The sequence below is a fragment of the Diabrotica virgifera genome, chromosome 1 (assembly GCF_917563875.1).
Source record: "Diabrotica virgifera virgifera chromosome 1, PGI_DIABVI_V3a".
Classification (NCBI taxonomy): domain Eukaryota; kingdom Metazoa; phylum Arthropoda; class Insecta; order Coleoptera; family Chrysomelidae; genus Diabrotica; species Diabrotica virgifera.
The window spans coordinates 205,257,713-205,278,646 of NC_065443.1; the positions used below are offsets into that span (position 1 = coordinate 205,257,713).

Genomic DNA, 20,934 nt, shown 5'->3' on the forward strand with positions numbered 1-20,934 from the left:
TACTTTATAGGGGAGTCAATGTAGATCGAAATCTTGCATTGTTTCGGAAAAAATCAAATAAGCTTACATATATATATATATTTTTCTAAAACCTTTTTTGTTGTTTTATAAACATGTTTAAAGAAAGCCAAGAGAAGAATGAGAAAACTAACATTAGGATACTAGCAAATGAAGCAGACTCAACTATTGGAGCTACTATTTGCAGGCGACATGGAATCGATAGCAGAAAACAGAGAAACAGAACAATCTTGAAATCTTAAAAGAAGAACTATCAAACATAAATATGAAAATGAATACAGAGAAAACAAAAACAATGATAATTTCAAATACGAGGAAGACACACGCAATAAAATTACCTTAATCAAAAATGTTTCTATTTTATTTTTGTTTACGCTTATGCTGAATCCGAATCTGACGTTACAGTTATGGGAAAATTAAAAAAAAATGAATCTCTTATACTGTATGTCTTCGCAACTTGGGTCCATATGGGAAACTTTAATTATAATATCAATTTTACGAAAAAAAGATCTTCATAAAATGCTCTGTATGGTCTAAAATCTAAAACGGAACCATCAAATAGCACATCAAATATCAAATTTTATCCATTTTATACGAGGTGTGTCAAAAGTATTTCTTTACACAACCTTGTAAATAAATAGTTTGTTCTGCATGGGTAGATAGACTTTTCAAAAATATTTGCTTGCTCTAAATCACTTAGCTTAGTTGCACACATATACCTATACTCCATCTAATTTACTTACCGTTGCACGTCATCCGCGTCATAGCCCGAGACGTCACATGATACCAAAACGAAATATTTAGGCGGTAGGTGTGTTCTTTTTTAGAATCACTTTGCCGAGTACACTGGCGTTACAGCCACTAGGCATATTTTATTATATACGCGTAGAAATAATATTTAACAATTTTTATTAATGTTAACTTAAAGAAATACACAATAATATGTTTCATTTAATTTGTATAAATGTATTTTAAAGCGTTTTTATGAAGCACATTTGTTCGGAATACACTGTAAGTATAATCGAACGAAGGTGGTATTTTGGCATAAATTGGTAACATTTATTTGACAGTTGCGGTGATAACACTTCATATTTGTTTATATTCTTTACTATAAGTATATAGTTCATTATATTTACTGTTTTTATTATGTACTTTAACGTAAGATTATAACTTAATTCTTGTTTTCTATTTCTAAAGTTTTTATTTATTTACATTGAATATTAATTTGTTCTGCTGCATAATCCACTTCCGTAAAAATTGTGTGATGTATTTGATTTAAAGTGAATTCAATAATTTTTTATAATTGGGCAACAATGTCAACTTAGACCTCTAACGTAAATATTGACGTGCAACGGTAAGTAAATTAGACGGACTGTACAAACGCCAATTTCACCACGTGAATTCTTTTATACAGCGCGGTGGAATAAGTGTTGCCCCCCCCCCCCGTTAACTTGTTTACTTTAAGAATATAAGCAAAACGCTCAGATAGGTCGATTTTTAAAATAACCATAGTATATTATAGCATCAACGTTTCGAACTTTACGCGATCCCTCTTCAGGCGACAGCCATAATTTTGATTTTTTTTAATGGTAAATTACATCATGTGACACCTCATTTAACAGATTTTGAAATACTGATTTCAAAAATGTATAATACTTTAATCCTTTTTGAAATCGTAGGCGCAAAATTTCGGTCGAACTCTTTTTAAACGCATTTATTTTTTTCGAATTCTGAGGAAAATAATAATTATTTTTGAAAAATGTAAACGCAGAATGAAAGATTAGATTATTACCGAGGGCTGACAGTCCCTTAGAATAAACAAAAAGTTTCTTTTGAATGATATATTTGAAATTAAAAATCACACTAAATTTTCTCTTTTTTTCACCACTGTGACTTATTAAAATAAACATAGGAGTTCTCAGGGACTTTGGACCATCGAGAATACTGTAATATTTCATTCTGCGTTTAAATTTTTCAAAAATATTCATTAGTTTTTTCAGGATTCGAAAAAAATGATTGCATTTAGAAAGAATCTGACCGAAATTTTGCGCCTACGCTCTCAAACAGGAAAAAAGTATTATACATTTTTGAAATAAGTATTTTAAGAGCTTTTAAATGATGTGTCACACGATATACTTTCCCATTTAAAAAAATCAAAATTATGGCTGTCACCTGAAGAAGGATCGCGTAAAGTTCGAAACGTTGATGCTATAATATTTTTTTTTATTTATTTATTTATTGCTTATTTACAATCTACTTCAATACAGTAATAAGTAAATATAATGTATGTTCTTGGCTTGTGGCAGGTGTCGTCCATTGACGACTCTCTGGAATTTACCTAGCAGCTAGGTCTTCTGGCCAAAGTCTTTTCAGACGTCTGTCAACCAGTGGGGGGTTGAATAATTCATCTATGAGATGGTTTGGATGGTCTGCGCTGCGATTCATGTACCTTCTGGAGTGGTCAGCAATCACATCATTGATGAAGGGGATGTTGAGGTCTGCATGAAGGGTTTGGTTTGACACATACCATGGGGCTTTAGCTAACATACGAATAGTTTTTGACTGGAATGTCTGTAGTATTTTGGTGTTGGATGGTTTGCTACAGCCCCACAGCTCGATTCCGTATGTCCACACTGGTTTGAGTATTGTTTTATAGATGGTCAGTTTGTTTTCTAATGAAAGTTGCGATCTTCTGTTGATTAGCCAGCTCATATTTTTAACTTTTAGGTCGAGGTGTCGTCGTTTGGCTGCAATATGTGATTTCCAAGTAAGTTTTTCGTCTAGATGAAGGCCCAGGTACTTTACTTCTGTTTTTATTGGTATAGGTGAATTATTTAGGTGTAGTTGTGGACATCTAATTCTTCGATTTGTGAAATTTACTTGACAAGACTTGTTTGTGTTGACGTTTATTTCCAGGCAGTCTTCTAGTTCATTGAGATGATTTTGCAATTTGTTAAATGCTAATATTTCGTTGATGTCTGATGCTAGTATTCGCGGTGTGCAAGTACTTGGAAAGGGAAACGAGAAACGACCGTGCGCGAGTCGCGGAGAAATATTGCAACTATCTTAAATAATTCATATTGTCAATTGAAATTGTCAAATTGACGTATATTTCATACCTTCTGTCATTGACGCAGATAAATTATATATTGCTCCACAATATTGATATGATATGCAATTATTATATAAAGGTAAATTTAATTAATTGTATTTTGCTTGCAGTACTGCATTTTAATAACTGATTTTATTTACTACATACAATTGTTTACGTTTGCTAAACATAACCTGCATCTTATTTTTTCTTCTTATTATTTTTTTGGACTATGGTCTTGACAATTATCTAGCAACCAGGACTAATATAATTGGCCAATATAATTAAAAGTGCGAATAAAAGTACAGAGCGTAGAAATAGAGGTCGCTTTGCCGAACTTGCACGGTCCCAATACCAGTGTCATCCTCAAATGTTGCCATTAGTGTATTTTCGCTAATAGGAATATCAGCAGTGAAGATTTGGTAAAGGAATGGGCCAAGTACACTGCCTTGAGGTACTCCGGATTTTATTTGGTGGTAGTTGGATAGAGTACCTTCGTATTTAACTTGGAAGTATCTGTCGGACAAGTATGATTTAAGGAGGAGGTAGATTTGGTCAGTTAGCTGAGTTTTTATTTTAAAGAGAAGACCCTCGTGCCACACTCTATCAAATGCTTGCTGTATATCGAGAAATGCTGATAGACATATTTGTTTCCCTTCTAGGCTCTCTTTTATTTTGTTGACTAATCTATGGCACTGTTGTATGGTTGAGTGATTTGAGCGAAAACCAAACTGATGATCTGGGATAAGGTTTTCTATAGGTATTATTGTTTCTATTCTGTTAAGGATTAACCTTTCGAATACTTTTGATAAAGTCGGAAGGAGACTTATTGGTCTGTACGAACTGGCTTCAGTTAGAGGTTTACCAGGTTTAGGTATCATTATAATTTGTGCATACTTCCATTGCACTGGAAAATAACATAGTCTCAGGAGGCTATTAAAAATAATGGTTATTAAGACGACAGCTTTTCTTGGGAGTTTTTTTAAGATTTCGCCAGTTATGAGGTCAAATCCTGGAGCTTTATGAGGGTTAAGCAGGTTGATTTCGTTACGGACTTCATTTGGTGAGAAGTATTTTAGTGGTAATGATAGCTGACAGGGTGCATTGAGGAAGTCTCTAATTTTCTCGTCGTTAATATCGTTGGCCTCTGGGGTGGAGAAGACGGTTGATAGATGTTCTGCAAATCTGTTGGATTTTTCTATATCTGATCGAGCCCAGGCTCCATCATTTTTTCTAATTGGTGATTTCATTACTACCGGCTTTTTGAATTTCTTTGTGGCTTTCCAAAGAGAGTTGTCGTCAAGAGAAAGGTTTGTGACATATCTTTCAAAGGATTCGTTTTTGGCTGTTTGGATAGCGGAATGAAGTCTGTGTGTGAGTCTGTTAAGATTTGTTTTATCTATCGCGTTTCTTGTTCTTTGCCATTTGTGACGGGCTCTTCTTCTCTCTTCTACTAGTGTTCTAATATGGAGGGGTATACTATACCTTTCATCGATGGTTTTTTCCTTTACAGGAGTAGCTTTCCAAGCGGCCTGTTGTATTTGTTCCGTTAAATATTTTACAGCTTCTTCAATATCGTTTTTGTGCTTGAGTCGAATGTCAAGAGATATTTTATCATTTATTTCTTCTTTGAATTGAACCCAATTCGTGTTACTGGAACATAGCCTTGGTGCAGGAGTTTTCCAAATTATATTGGTACTTAAGGTAATCAAGATGGGATGGTCCGAATGGAGATCAAAACTGGGGGTGATGTCGCTGTGTATTTCAGGTATTCCCTTAGTTATAGCAAAGTCTAACAGATCAGGAATTTTGTTGTTATCAGTGGGCCAGTATGTGGGGGTACCAGTTGTTAGGTATTTCAGGTTATTATCTTGTATGATCTTTAATAGATTTCTGCCTTTTGGAGATATCAGTCTTGCTCCCCAGGTTGTATGTTTTGCATTCCAGTCCCCTGCCACTAGGAAATGTGAGCCAAGTTGTTCAAAAAACTCTCTGTATTCCTCCAGATTGATGGTGTGGCGTGGTGGGCTGTAGATAGAAGCTATTGTTAGTGGAAAGGTGAGCGCATGTACTTTTATGATAGTACTCTGAATTTTGTTGGTGATATATGGAGCAAGTTCGTAGTGTTTTATAGCTGTACGAATTATTACAACTGAACCAGCATGGGCTGTTCCATCTGGATGGTTTGCGCAATAGACAGAGTAGTGTGGAATTTTTATAAAAGACCTCTCAGTTGTGTGACTCTCGGATATAAGTAGGATGTCTATTTTGTTTAATTTTAGAAATAGTATAATTTCTTGCACATGGTTTGTTAGACCATTTGCGTTCCACTCTGCTATTCTAAGTGAGTTAGCCATTACGACGTTCTATTTATCACTGTTGTAAGCATGCTTAGTATCATGCTGTTTTGGTTTATCAATTGTGCAAACATATTTTTAAATTCGTTGAGGAACTCTGTAAGTTTATTTGAAAGGTCTGAATTATTGTTGTTGTCTTGTGAAGAAGTATTAGTTGCTGCAACTTGAGCATATGTTACATGTGATTGGTGTATGTGGTGAGCATTAGTGTTATTATTATTTAGGCTTGCAACTCTAGGTATAGGAATGCTGCTTGTTATATTTTTGTTTTTCGAATTGACTAGGTCTTTATATATAGCACATCCTTTATAGTTTGCTGGATGATTGCCATTACATAAGGCACATGTTGCTGGTGTGTCGCGTGCTTTTTTGCAGGTTTTTGTGTCATGTGATCCTCCGCATTTAACACAGGCGAATGGCCTTAGGCAGTAACTTTTTGAATGCCCGTATTTTTGACACCTTGTGCATTGAACTATTGTATTTTTTATTCTAGGTGGTTCTACTGTTATTATGCAGTTTCGTAGGACTTGTAGGTTAAATATGTTTTTGTTGTTTTCGTTTGGCTCTATATCGACAAAGAATAAGGGCAATGGTTCTTTGGTAACTCTATGTCTAACATTAATTATGTTGCGAACTTTAAAACCCTTATTATTTAATTCATGCGAGATATCTGCTGTGGGTATTGAATGGTGTAATCCTCTTATGACAACTCTATAGGCCCTCTCTTGTTTCGATTGGTAAGTGTGATGTACAATGTTTTCTTTTCTAAGGTGCTGTATGAGTGTCCTGTAGGTGTCTGAGTTTGTAGGGTTAATTTTTACTGTATTATTTGAAATGGTTTTGGTGTAATAGGTTTCTGCCGCAGTTGCAGTTGAAAGGTTTGCTATCATAGCACTATAGTCAGTAACTCCATAAATATAGATTGGTGGCGGTGAGGGATCTTTTTTGGTGATATTTGTGTTTTGTGTATTTGATAAATTGTCTGTTTGTTCATCTAGATTTTCTTTTGAGAGGGAATCAAATCTGTTTTGTGTTTGGATTTGGTTGGACTTTTCTGAAGTTGTTTGTCTTTTCATCCTTTTTCTCTTATTGGCAACTTCTTGCCAAGGATGTTTATTTTGGTTTTCTGTTTCGTTAAGTTCTATGTCGCTATCGCTATCTGTGTAGTTATTGGTGTTTTGTGTTGATGAGAGTGAGCATTGAGGGTTTGTGGATAATGTTGTGTATTGTGACTGAATAGGGTTTTGAGTGTTTTGAATATTTTGTGCAGTTGATTGACTAGGAAATTGTACTTGGTTTGGTATAGCTATTTGGGTTGGAATAGGTATTTGGTTTGAGCATGACATTTGATTTGTTATCTGGTTAGATGGTGTTTGATTAAAATACAAAAATGGTACTTGCGGTTTTACTGCTGTTTGGTTTGACTGGTTCTGGTTATTTATTGTTGGGACATCCTGTATAGTATTCATTTGTTGATAAATTGGTTGGCCATTATTATCAAATCCTAATAAGTTCCCCGAAGGGAACATATTTCTTTTGTTTGTTTCACTAATCACTTGGTTTTTGTTACTTTTCACTTTAACAATTTTTTGATGCTGATAAGATAATTACTAGTTAATTAGGTAGTTTTACGATAAGGAAGTTCTCTAGCGCTTTTAATGACGGTACATGTTCACGCTTCGAGAATCAGATTGCTACTGATGCTATAATATACTATGGTTAGTTTAAAAATCGACCTGTCCGAGCGTTTTGCTTATATTCTTAAAATAAACAAGTTAACAGGGGGGGGGCAACACTTATTCCACCGCACTGTATAAAACGATTGTCCTATTTAAGTTCTTTTTTCCTTTTTCTGGGTTTACGCCAATCAATTAGAGCAAAAACAGGATATTACCGTATTCTATCGTACTGCGTGGATTTTCATGGAATGTTGGGAATAGCCTCTACTTAACTCCTAATGCAAAGTCTTTCCTATGCCGATGTGCGCTTTTATCGGGGGGTGGTTCCCACCGCTTCTAGGGTGTGGAAATTTTTTGTCAAAATAACCACGGAAACGACTACAGAAACTAATTGTAAGCAAAAACTGTTCCATAATTTTGAGGAGATATCTTTGAGGTGACATTTTCATTGAAACCTTTTCGGACGGTTTTTAGCGAACGTGGTGCAAAAAAAAATTATAACTATGTAATTTATTTTAAGATAAAATGCGAAGTATATTTGGGCCATGTTAAACAAAAAGCAACCAACCCTCAATTTGTAAATAAGGAGAAAATTAACTTTTTATGTTTTTCTAAATATTTAATTTTCTGTCAAATTTTTTTAAACGATAACTTCACTAGTCAATAGTTTAATTTTAGAGCAATTTTATCATAGCAGTATCAAAATTATCCTAATAAATTTTTATAAAAAAAAATAGCCATATTGAGGGTTGGTTTCTTTTTGCTGTTGGAAATATATCTAATAAAATGCAATCTGCAAAATCCAACCAACCCACAAAATCCATGAATAAAACCGAATAATTTCAGTCAACTCAGTAATACCATACAGTAGAATTTCTACTATTAAACATAATATCAATACAAATAAAAAATATGCGATAATCAGTCAAAACAACAAACCATAATTTTTAAAAAGTAAGATAAACATAGCCTTAATCCTAAAACTTACCATTTTCTGCAATTTCGCGAGCCGCTTTAATTATTTTAACAGTTCTTAATTTAAACATATTTTTCGCATTAAAGATTCAAAGATTTCTTCATAATATAATAGATATAACACAACAAATATTTTAATATTTAAGCACTAACTAACATTGGTCAGTACCTACACGTAAAAACAAAAAGATGATACATTCCAGGAACCGTAATCGGCATAACAATATCAACCCACTTGGCTGGTACTTTTCGACAGTGCAATGTAATAATATGTTCAGTCACACAAACAATCCAAGTGGGTTGGTTGTCTTATACGAAATCTTAAGTGAACTATTATTAAACAGAAATAATTTGGCGTAGTATTTTTCATGGCTTAATATTTAGGTTGCTTGGTAATACTTGGTTGCTTTTTACACAATGTAGAATACACATTTTTAAATCGATATGTGACATTATCTTGTTTTCCTCAAAAATGTGGGTTGGTTGCTTTTTGCATAACAAGGCCCATTTAATCCCTCATTCACCAGATTTAAATGTATCGTTTTACTTCTACAATACTTTTTATTATAGTGTTATTTCTATGTTCAAAATGTTGGACGGGTTTAAAATGAAGGGTTTTTGAGAAAAATAAGATCAAATATAGAGCGCATTTTTAAATTTTCTTAAAAATCTTCTTTTTCTCCATGTAACTCGAAAATGATAAAGAGATACAGTAATGAAAGAAAAACAAAATTTTTATCTGAAAAAACCCTACATTTTGTATTGTCTCTTTATTTCGTAGCTCTTATCATTTTCGAGTTACATGGAAAAAGGAAGATTTTTAAGAAAATTTAAAAATGCGCTCTATAGTTTGATCTTATATTTCTCAAAAACCATTTATTTTAAACCTGTCCAACTTTTTGAACTTAGAAATAACACTATAATAAAAAGTATTATAGAAGGAAAACGATGCATTTAAATCGGGTGGATGAGGGGTTAAATATTATTCGCATTTTATCTTAAAATAAATTAGTCCTCAATTTTTTTGCACCATATCTCGCTTAGTGTGAATGTAATCGACATTTAACAGTGCTCTTTTTAAAGATCTTTTCAAGCACTACAAAAGATATTGGTAGCGTTATAACGGTAAAATCGACCATTTCACTGTTATTTTAAGTTGAACACACCGATTTGAACATGCACAAAAAAATCTCTTTTCACCTACCATATCTCTTTTTGTATTATAACTAGAAGATTTATGAAGAAACGAATCTCTGATTTTTTTACAAGCTACAAAAATGTTTTTTCCGTTAGATGCATCATTTTTAAGGTATTCGCAAAAACCGTCCGAAATGGTGACATTTTTCAATGAAAATGGCAAATTTTCAACCACGAATAACTCAAAAAGTATTGAGTTTTCAAAAAAAAATTATACAACAGTTATTACTTAGAATCAGGATCTCTAGCCACTTCTGTAGTTATGTTGACCAAAAAATTTTCCACCCCCGAGAAGAGGTGGGAACCACCCCAAGATATAAGCGGCATAGGGGTAGACTTTGTTTCTTGTGCTATTCCCTACTTACAGTGAAAATATGAAGTAAATTGTTGCAGTAGGATGGAATTCGGAGCCAAATACCCTCATTATTAGAGAGATATTGCATAGTCACTTTTGCACTTGCTGTATTACAGCACGCGTTATTTTGACAGTAGAGCATGCGCAGATGTGATAATTGGCTTACGCTGCGTTATTGGAAATAGTGCCTGCCGTTATTAGGGGAGCCGTTACGCTGTGCGGTATTCGTTGCGCTATTTTCTTTTCAGGTTATGTTTGTTGTTTTTCTTTCATTTAAACTAAGTTTATTTGTAATGATTTTCTAAAATGAGTACCTCAGACAGTAGCAAACGAATTAGATTTACATCTGATGACGATTTGTGTTTATTAAAATAAGTTGTAAGTCAAAATCAATTGACTTATTCAGAAAATTGGACGTTAGTTCAGGAAAACATGAAGTGTACAACAGGAAATTTTTTTATTTTAAGAACACTCAAGGATCATTTGTTTCTCATGCTCGATATTTGGAAAAGAATTCAAACCTTCCTTCCATTTAAATCAAATTCTTTATTTTTAGCATGTAATAGGTGTATGTTCATCTTCCAGAATGTTATGGCTAATCTCTGTGCTTTTAACGAACTGAGAATCAATAATACATTTTTCGACCATAAGCTTCAGTATAAATATACGTTTGAAAACTCCAGGAGGCACAAATCTATGATTGACTTTATACTCACTAATAGAAAAATCCACCCAAAGCAGATTCTAGATATATATATATATATATATATATATATATATATATATATATATATATATATATATATATATATATATATATATATATATATATATATATATATATATATATATATATATATATATATATATATATATATATATATATATATATATACAAGCTGTACGCTCCCGAGGAAGCTGAAGCTGTTTTCACTTGAAGATCCTTTTTGTGGGGGATCATCCCATTCTGACTTTGGTTTTACAATTGCTGGTGTGACTTCGCTGTTTCCACTACCTTTCTCCATTCTTCTCTCTCTCTGATTTTGCTTCCTATATTTCTAATTTCCATACTTCTTAAGTCTTCTTCCACTTGTTGTCTCCATCTGAGTTTAGGCCTGCCTCTGGTTCTTGTACCTGGTGGTATCCATTCGGTTATAACTCTTAACGGATTGTTCTTCTCTCTTCTCATTATGTGTCCATACCATCTAATTCTCTGTGCTTTTGTTGCTCTTACTATGTTCTCTTGACCCATCCATTCTTGTATTTCGTGGTTCATCCATTGCCTTGCATCCTCTTCGTTTTCCCTCTTTGGTCCCAGAATTTTTCTCATAATTTTTCTCTCAAAAACTTTCAGCTGCTCTTCTTCTCTTGCTGTTAATGTGAATGTCTCCAAAGCATATAGCACTATTGGTCTTATGGTCGTTTTGTAGATTTTCATTTTTGTATTTCGGCTTATCTTCTTATCTTTGAAAATTTTTTTATTTCTGTAGAATGCTTTGTTTCCTGCTTGAATTCTTCTTTTCATATCTACACTTTCATTTCTTCTGTTGACTAATACTCCCAAATATTTGAATGTTTCAACCTCTTCGAAGCTGTGTGCGTCTATTGTCATTTCTGTCAGTTGCGTCTTCTTTTTTTTACTTACATTCATGTATTTTGTTTTATTTTCATTTATTTCCAGTCCTCTTAGTTTGGATTCGTTTTCTATTTCTTGAAAGGTTTTCTTTAATGCCTTTTTATCTGTTGCTACTATGGTTATATCGTCCGCATATCCAATTATTTGTACTGTATTTTTATTTATAGTTCCTGCGTTTGACAACTTTTTTATTATCTTATCTAATGATAGAATAAATAGTACAGTTGAGAGCGCATCTCCTTGTCTTACTCCATTTTTAATTTTTATTATTTCTGTTCTCTCTCTTCCGGTGTCTATTGTTGCTTGGGAATCTCGCATTGTCATTTCTATCATTCTTATAATTTTATTTGGTATTTTGCTCTCTTGTAAGTCTTGGATCATTTTTCTTCTACTTAGTTTGTCAAAAGCCTGTTTAAAGTCTAGAAAAAGTATATGTGCTTCTCCGTCGTACTCGTATGTTTTCTCTATCGCTTGTTTTAGTGTATGGATAGCATCTATCGTGGATCTTCCTTTTCTGAAACCGTACTGGTAGTCTCCTATGCTTTGTTCTGTGTATATTGTTAGTCTGTCTCTAATTATACCAGTCAGTACTTTATATGTTACATTCAGTAAATTAATTGCTCGGTAGTTTTTACATATCCTGTGGTCTCCTTGTTTTGGGATTGTCACAATAATTCCTTTCTTCCATTCTTCGGGCATTGTTTCCTTATTCCATATATTCTGTATTAGTTCATAAATCTTTCTGTATAGTGCTTCACCCCCGTATTTTATAAGTTCTGCACATATTCCGTCGTCTCCCGCTGTTTTCCCGTTTTTCAGTTTGCCTATTGTATCTTTTACTTCTGTATAGGTCAATTCTTCTTCTTCACCTTGTTCCGGGTTCATTATTGTTTCTCTTTCTTCTTCCACATCCGTTTCTTGATACATTTCTTCGAAATACTTCTGCCATGTTTCTGCTTCTATGGCTACATTAGCTGTCCGTTTTCTACTACCTAGCTTTAAGTATTGGTACAGTGGTTTTGAATTGTGTCTCTTATTTTCTGTTTCGATCTCGTTCATAATTTCGTCTACTTTTTTATTTTTCTTTGATTTAAACAATTTCTTTGTCTTTTTCCTTTGATCTTGGTATTTTTCTCGTTCCTCTTCTTTACCTGTGCTTAGCCATTTCAATCTTGTTTTATTCTTTTCGTCCACTGCTAGTTTGCACTCTTCGTCAAACCAATTGTTTCTTCTTTCTTTTTGCATTTTTCCAACTACTTTCTCTGCTGCAGTGTTTATTCCTTGTTTGATTTTTTTCCACTGCTCCTCCATTTCTTGTTCCTCCTTGAACTGCATCTCTACATTTACTTCTTTTACAAATCTTCTTTTTACTCCTTTATCTTTTAATTTATCTACGTCCCATCTTCCCTGTGCTTTTCGTCTTTCATTCTTTGTTGTTTTTATTTTACATTTTGCAATCACTAGCATATGGTCCGAATCGATGTTTGCCCCTCTGTGAGATCTCACGTCATTTATCGACTGTTTGTGTGACTTTTTAATAAGTACATGGTCTATTTGATTCCCCTCCAGACTGCCTGGTCTCATCCATGTTATCTTGTGTATGTTTTTGTGTTTATATCTCGTGCTACTTATGTCCATGTTTAATGCCGCTGCTAAATTACATAATCTTTCTCCATTATTGTTTGTTGTGCTATGTAATGAGTTTTCCCCTGCAACCTCCCTAAAGCATTTTTCTTTACCTATTTGTGCGTTGAAATCGCCTATAATAATTAATATATCTTCTCCCGGGATTTTTTCGGCATTTTCTTCTAGTGTTTCATAGAACTGTTGTTTTATTAAGTCATCACTGTTTTCTGTGGGTGCATAGACATTTATTATGGACAACTTGTTCGGTTTGCTGTTTACTCTTATGTATGATAATCTTTGACTTATGGGTTTAAATTCCATAACTTTATGCCTCATTTCCCCTAACACAATAAAAGCAGTTCCTCCATATCCTTGTTTTTCTTCTCCAGCATACCATACTGTATAATTTTCTTTTTCGATTTTTCCATGTCCCCCCCACCTGGTTTCTTGAATTCCTGCAATATCTATATTGTATTGTTTCAACTGTGTCGCTAGCTCTTCCATTTTTCCTTCTTCTAGCAGTGTCCTGACGTTCCATGTTCCAATTTTTTTTGTCATTTTTTTAATTCTCTTCCTTTTTTTTGTATTTTTCTTATTATTTTGAATATACCGTGACTCATTTACCTCTTCGTTTGCATTGTCTGTTTCCTTTTCATCCATCCATTCTCTTTTGTCTAGTTTTTTGGGACATTTTCAATTTCTATAAGTTTATTTTCTCTTGCATTCCATTTTAGCACTTTGTCATTTATTTCTAATTTCTGGTATCTGATTTTTACTTTTGCTCCTTTGCTTCTCTGTTGTTTTGCTATGTCTCTGATTTCTTTTTGTATCTTTGCTTCCTTGAACGTCAGCGCTGCATCTATGTATATTTCTCTACAGTCTCTTGTGTATTTGAGTTTACCTTTTTCTTGCAGTATTTTCTGTTTGTCTTCCCAGCTCTTCGTTTCTATTATACATTTCTTGTATCCTATCTTAAACGCACTTTTAACTTCTATTTTCAGTTGCAGCTCTGTTTCCATCATTTTTTGTATGTTTTCTCTTAGTCTAACTTCATCTTCCAGATCTACCTGAATTCCTGTTATGATTAATTTATTGCGTATTTTTTCTTTATCGATCTTCTCTAATCTATTCTCCATGAGTGTTAACGCTTTTTTGAGTTCTTCGTTTTCTTTCTCCCATTTTTGTTCTTTTTTTTCTACTTCTCTTTTTAAATTTTCTGTTTCTGCTTTGTTTTGCTTAAGCTTCTGCTTAATATCTTCCAGTTCGTTTTTCATATCCTTGATTTCATCTTTAATCTCTGTTTTGCTTTCCAGGATATCTTCTTTAATTTCTTGCCTCATCTGGCTCAGCAATATCTTAATCTCCTCCATGTCCGTTAATATTGTACTTACTTTTTTTATGCGCGTGTCTGGAGCTTTTTTGCTTTTATGTTGCTCTTCTTTGTCTTCTTCAATCGAGCTGTCGTGCTCCGGTTTGTGTCTTTTTCCTTCTTTTTTATTTTCTTCGTTGTTCATCTATTTGTCTTGTTGTTTGTTTTCTAGACTGAAAATATTTATCAATATAATGAGAGAAAAATATATTTTTAGTTCACTTAAAGCTTATAATATACACAAAAAATAGGAAAATGTAACCTGTGTCTAATAGTAATTATTATTATTATTATCTTCTTATTTTTAATTACGTTTTGGTAAGGTCTCAGATATTTTGCACACGCCGGCAACGTCGCATAATATTTGGCCGTACTTCTGTTTGCTAATTTATTTATGGCTTTCAGTAATTAAATATTCATTAATGTTTAATTATACACGTTTTTGTTATATTCAATGTTTGTTGAATTTGTAACTTAAAAAAATATTGTTCTGTATAATATTATTGCAAATCTCCTCTCTTACGTGCATCAAATTAACAAAAAGATGACTTACAGTTGAAATGTTGAATTCACCACACACTTTGTGAAAATTTCACCAAAAACCAATGTTTACTTCCGTACTAAAACAACTTTTTCCACCAGAGCGCAAATCAACTTGTGTTCACACCAACTTTTAACACTCTTCTGAGATTCTAGATATTCGAACTTTAAACTCAACAGACACAGGGAGTGAACACAAACTAGTCCTAGCAAAAATAAGAATGAAAATAACATCAAAACATTTTCTACAGGAAATCACCGAGGAAAAATTCAATGTAGAATCACTGTGGAACGATTCCACAAGAGAAATGTACCAAAGGAGGCTAGCACAGAAGATACAGCTGAAACAAATAGACGACATCAAACATATAAACGCGAGCTGGGAGAAAATTAAAACAACATTAAAGAGGCAGCAACAGAAGCTCTAGGAAAACGCAAAGTCATACTGAACAAACGAAACAACAACAATACACCATGGTTCAGAAAAGAAATAAAAGAGAAAGGTAAAGAGAAGCGAGAGGCCTACATGAAGTATAAAACATTAAACACTCCTGAATCCAGAGAGACATATAGAAGAATACGAAATGAAACAAAGCAATTGGTAAGAAGAACAGAAAATGAACACTGGGAACAGTTTACAAAAAGGATGGAAAGCGACTTCTACGGAACACAAAAACAAATATGGAGATTCATAAGAAACCAACGGAAAGAAATGTCAGAATTGAAGAAATACAATAACATACCAGCAAACGAATGGGAAAGATACTTGACGGAACTGTTTAAAGGAAAGGAAAATAATAATCAAAACAATAACCTACCTGAATTAAGACACGAAATAGAAATCAGTTTTCACGAAGTAGAGATAGCCATAAACTCGCTTAACAACAGAAAGTCACCAGGACCAGACGGAATAACCAACGAGCTTCTAAAATACGGAGGAGAAAGTATAACCCTAGAGATGACAAAACTTATACAAAAACTAATATTGCACTGCAAGATACCAGACACATGGAGAAACAGCATAATGATACCAATGTTCAAGAAAGGAGACAAAGAAGACCCCAACAATTATAGAGGTATAAATCTGCTGAACACCGCACTTAAGCTAACCACAAAAAGTCCTAACCAACAAAATCAATAAACTAACAACTTTATCAGATGAACAACAAGGATTTAGATCCGGAAGATCCTGCGTAGACGCCGTATTTGTACTGAGACAAATCACAGAAAAGGCCATTGAGTACAATAAACCAGCATATTTATGTTTTATAGACCTGACAAAGGCTTTAGATCGCATCCAAGTCGAAGACGTCTTACATTTACTGTATAGAAGAAACATACCAATCAATATTATACAAACCATCGAAAACACCTATTTTCATAATCGAATACAGGAAAAGATAAATGGAAAACTAACGCAGTTTATACCAGTACAAAGCGGAGTCAGACAAGGTGACTCATTAAGCCCACTGCTCTTTAATATAATAATGGACGAAATAATAGAAGCAGTACGTAAAGGTCATGGTTACAGAATGGGGAATAAAGAAATCCAAATATTATGTCACATATTATGTTACGACACCGCAATAATCGCCGAGACAGAAGACGACCTCCAAAGATTAACACACATCTTCAATACAACAGCCAAGAAATACAATATGATAATATCAGCAGAAAAAACCAAATGTATGACAACATCTAAATACCCACTACGATGTAAAATCGAAATTGATGGGAAAATAATAAAGCAGGAAGGAAGGTTTAGATATCTGGAAATATAGATATAACCAGTTACGGAAATGTAGAAGAGGAAGTACGACAACAAAGCTTAAAAGCAAGTAAAGCGGCGAGATCTCTTAATGACACAATCTGGAAGAACAAACACGTAAGACAAGACACAAAAGCAATAATCTATAAAGCAGCAATTAGACCTATATTGCCATACACGGCGGAGACAAGACCTGGCACATCTAAAACGAGACGACTACTAGAAACAACAGAGATGAAAATACTCCGACGAATATCAGGGAAAAGTCTGTTGGATAGGGAGAGAAGCGAAAACATAAGAAGATCATGCAATGTAGAAGACATAAATGGATGGGTGACAAAACGGAAACAGGAGTGGAACGAACACAGTAGAATGGCAGAGGATAGGATAGTAAGAATAGCACGAGATAAATCACCAAATGGACGAAGAAGTATTGGCAGACCAAGAAAAAGATGGTGCGATAACTTAAATAATTTATTAGGCGAATATTGAAGAAGAAACAGGCTTTAAAGCCTACATACAAGAAGGAAGAAGAAGAAGAAGAAGAATTTTAAAATCCAGTAGTTATAGTGGCGATGTAACCTCGGGAAGTGAGTACGATCCTCACGAAGGCATTTCTCACAATAGTATACCTGCGTTGGTTGTGGTTGGTTAGTGATTCATGCAGCAGCGAGAATGAAGAAGACATTAAAGTTGTAGAACCAAAAAATGTAGCCTATAACTCAGTTCCTGTTGGAGGTGATTCCGAGAATATGCATTCTGTTTCAAAAGGAACGAAACGGATTAGAGACTCCGAAAAATAAAAAGGAACTTTAAAACAGAAAAATCGTTTTATAGAAAAGAATAAACGTCGTGAAATTGGCGTTTGTAGGTGTAAGTGTGCAATTAAGCTAAGTGATTTAGAGCAAGAAAATATTTTTGAAAAGTACTGTTGTAGTCTATCTAAGTTATGAAAAACCATGGACATATAAATAAAGACGTAAACCATGGACGTACAAATATATAACATATATTTATTTATACGTCCATGTGAAAAACCGATCACGTTCACGTATGCGTAATAAAGAGCAATCAGGAAGTCGTACAGTCTACTCCTAGGTTAATAACATTTCCGAAAATGGAAAAGTGCCTTTATGTCAAAAAGCATTTTTAGCTATACACGGCATTTTTAAATCTAGTTTAGACAAAAAGGTTAGAACTGCAGCTCATCCAGCAGACAATAGAGGCTGTCATGCTACTAGGCCAAACAGAACAGCACCAGAATCTCTTAAAAAAGTCAGAAAATTTATTGCTGAATTACCAGCTCGAGATCGCACTATACAAGATCTGATACCCACAATAGAAAATACCTGGACCCAAATCTATCAGTCACTAAACTACATGAAAATTTCAACACACATTCTGATAATAAAGTCTCATATGGAATTTTTGCGAAGGTATTTAATGAAGAATTTAACACTTTATTTGGATATCCAAGAAGGAATATAATATATTATAATAATATAATATATATAAAATATGCAACATCTGTATAAAATTCCTAGTTGGTATAAGCAGAGAACAACGACCACAAAAGGCAAGCTGAATTGGAACCTAATGAGGAAATCTTAAAAACACTTAAAAGGGATATTAATAAGGAGATTCATCTTAGAAAAGCAGATATATTTAAAACACAACTAGCTGAAGTGCAAAGATCAACTGATTCTTCTGAAATGATTATATTTTTTGATTATGAAAAGAACCTGCCTTTGCCTGTAACTAACGCGCAAGGCAAGATGAATATTATATTAGTCAGTTATGGTTGTTCGTTTTTGGAATTCACAATCTATAAACACGTAAAACAACAATGAATAAATACTTACACAGAAAATCTTGCCCAGAAAGGCCGAAAAATGTTATAAGCTGCTTGAATGATTATATTGAAAATACGAGCATTATCATAACGAAAATTTTGTTTATTTACGTATTTAAATTTATAATATGGAAAATTTCTATTATGAAAAGTTGTTTAGTATTAAAAGCTTTGTTTTAATATGCAATTATATTTTAGAATAACATCTTTCGTAAAATTAAAAATAAAAAAGTTTCCCATAATATGTGTCCAACTTCAGTATACACGCTGTCTAAATATAATAAATAATACATTAATATAATACAATACATAATATTACACAGTATGGTGCAAATGAAAGGAATAAATTCGTTATGTCGTAAACAGGCGACTTTCAGAAAAAATCCCAAAGCAGGTCGATTTTATTTTTAAATTATGATATTTTGACATATATGTCATACTAGTGACGTCATCGATGATTTTTTAAATGAGAATAGGGGTCGTGTGCTAGCTCATTTCAAAGGATATTTAATTCTCTATTCAGTAATATCATCATAATTATTTATACAGGTTGTCCAAAAAATATTTTAAATTAAATTATTTGTCATCCGACGCCCTGAAGGGCACGAAGGATTAGGAGAAAGAAGAGAAGACAAAAACAGAAGAATGTATGTATTTTATTTAATTCAAAATACATTATACTGCTGTCAGCAATTAGAAAAAAATATTTATATTACAAATAAACATTGCTTTTCGCTTAAATTAAATGTTCAAACTTCCAAAAGGCAGGTGGCTAGCGGGAGCTGGCTTTTTTTTTTTCGTGGAATTTATGGCTTTGGTGAGGACCAATTAGCCAGACTATGTTAGATTGTATAAATAGTTTGTGTAAATTGTTTCATAGTATCAAACTTGAGCATGATGTATTCATTTGTTTTGTTAGTAATATGTAGCATTAGTAAAGTGTAAGGTGTTTAATTTTTTTTTCCTTCCGCGCTAGAGCATCAACCCGGTTCAACGCCGCGGAGGTTTTAGCCCTCTTTGTGTGTATGTTTTTATTTTTTTTTTGTTTTCTTTTTTTTTGTTTTGTTTTTTTTTGTTTTTTTTTTTGTTTTTTTTTTGTTTTTTTTTTTGTTTTTTTTTTGTTTTTTTTTTGGTTTTTTTTTAATTGGTTCATTTTTTTTACTTGGTTTATTTTTTTTATTATTTTTTTTATTTTTTTTGTATTCACCTTTTTTTTCCTTTAATGTTTTACATTTAGTTTGTTTTGCAGAATTGCTTACAAAATTGGTTAGTAATTTTACAATTTTAGTTTACAGTTTATGATGTGTTGATGAAGTACATAAAGTATATTATTATTTCCTGAAAAAATAATACAATTTAGGTCTATTGGAAGGTTTATCTTGTAGTGAATTAAGTTTTTATATAGATTATTAATGTTTACAATATTTATTGGACATTCAAGTAAAACATGTACCAATGTACCCATTTTACCACAACTACACAGTGGATCGTCTGTAATTTTTATTTTGTGCTTATAATAAGGTGTTAGTGCATGGTTTGCACGTATTCGATTTATTGTGGCGACAAAGTTTCTGTTTGGTATTTTGTGAAACCATGGTTTTCTGGGGATCCTTGGCTGGTGTTTACAAAAGTTTGTTCCAGTTGTTGATGCACTGTATAGGTTTTGCCACATCTCATTTATTTTGTTCCTTTGATTTAAGAATAAATCGGACGGGGGTAGTTTAAGATTTAGTTCTTCTCCTGATGTTGGAGCTGTTTTTGCTAAGGCATCCACCATTTCATTACCTGTTATGCCTGCGTGTCCCTTTACCCATAGATATATGACGACTTTATTCTTGATGTGTATCTCATTATGTAAATACAGGATTTTTGCTTCAATATGATTAACTGATCTATTTATTTTAACATTTTTAAGTTTATCTACTGCACTTTTGCTGTCCGTACATATTATAAATTTGTCGTGGTTAGAGCCGAGTACGTATTTCATAGCTTGCACTATTGCTGTTAGTTCTGCAGTGTATATGGAAGCTTCCTTTGGTAAAATAAATTTTTTGTCAGTATTTTCCTCAAAATGGTAAAAGGCACAACTGGTATATTCTTTTGACTTTGATCCATCAGTGAATATAGAATCATAGTTTGGCCAGTATTTGTTTTTTGTTTCGTTGAACTTTGTTTGATTGATACTTGCTACTTCTTCACTTTCAAAATAGTAGGTTCTAATTTCACGTGAAAAAATTTGTTCAGGTGAGTAAATTAAAACTGGAGGGAGTTGGTTGGAATAGAGTATATCTGTAATGTCAGCTATTTCTGAGAAAGATTCTACTATGAGGGGGGTTTTCTTGAAGTGCCAGTATCTATGGGTCAAAACTTGAACTGTTAGTGACTGTACACTATTGAGGTAAGAAGTTTTTTTTGAAATGGTTTTTATCATGAATTTTCTGCTCAATAGTTGTCTTCTTAGTTTAAGAGGA

General features: G+C 33.2%; 1 protein-coding gene across 1 annotated transcript in view; it reads right to left on the minus strand.

Annotated features, from left to right (window-relative positions):
- The window catches only part of LOC126881845 (ankyrin-3-like), a 44,271-nt gene that overhangs the window by 4,721 nt on the left and 18,616 nt on the right, over positions 1-20,934 (minus strand). The window lies entirely within an intron of this gene.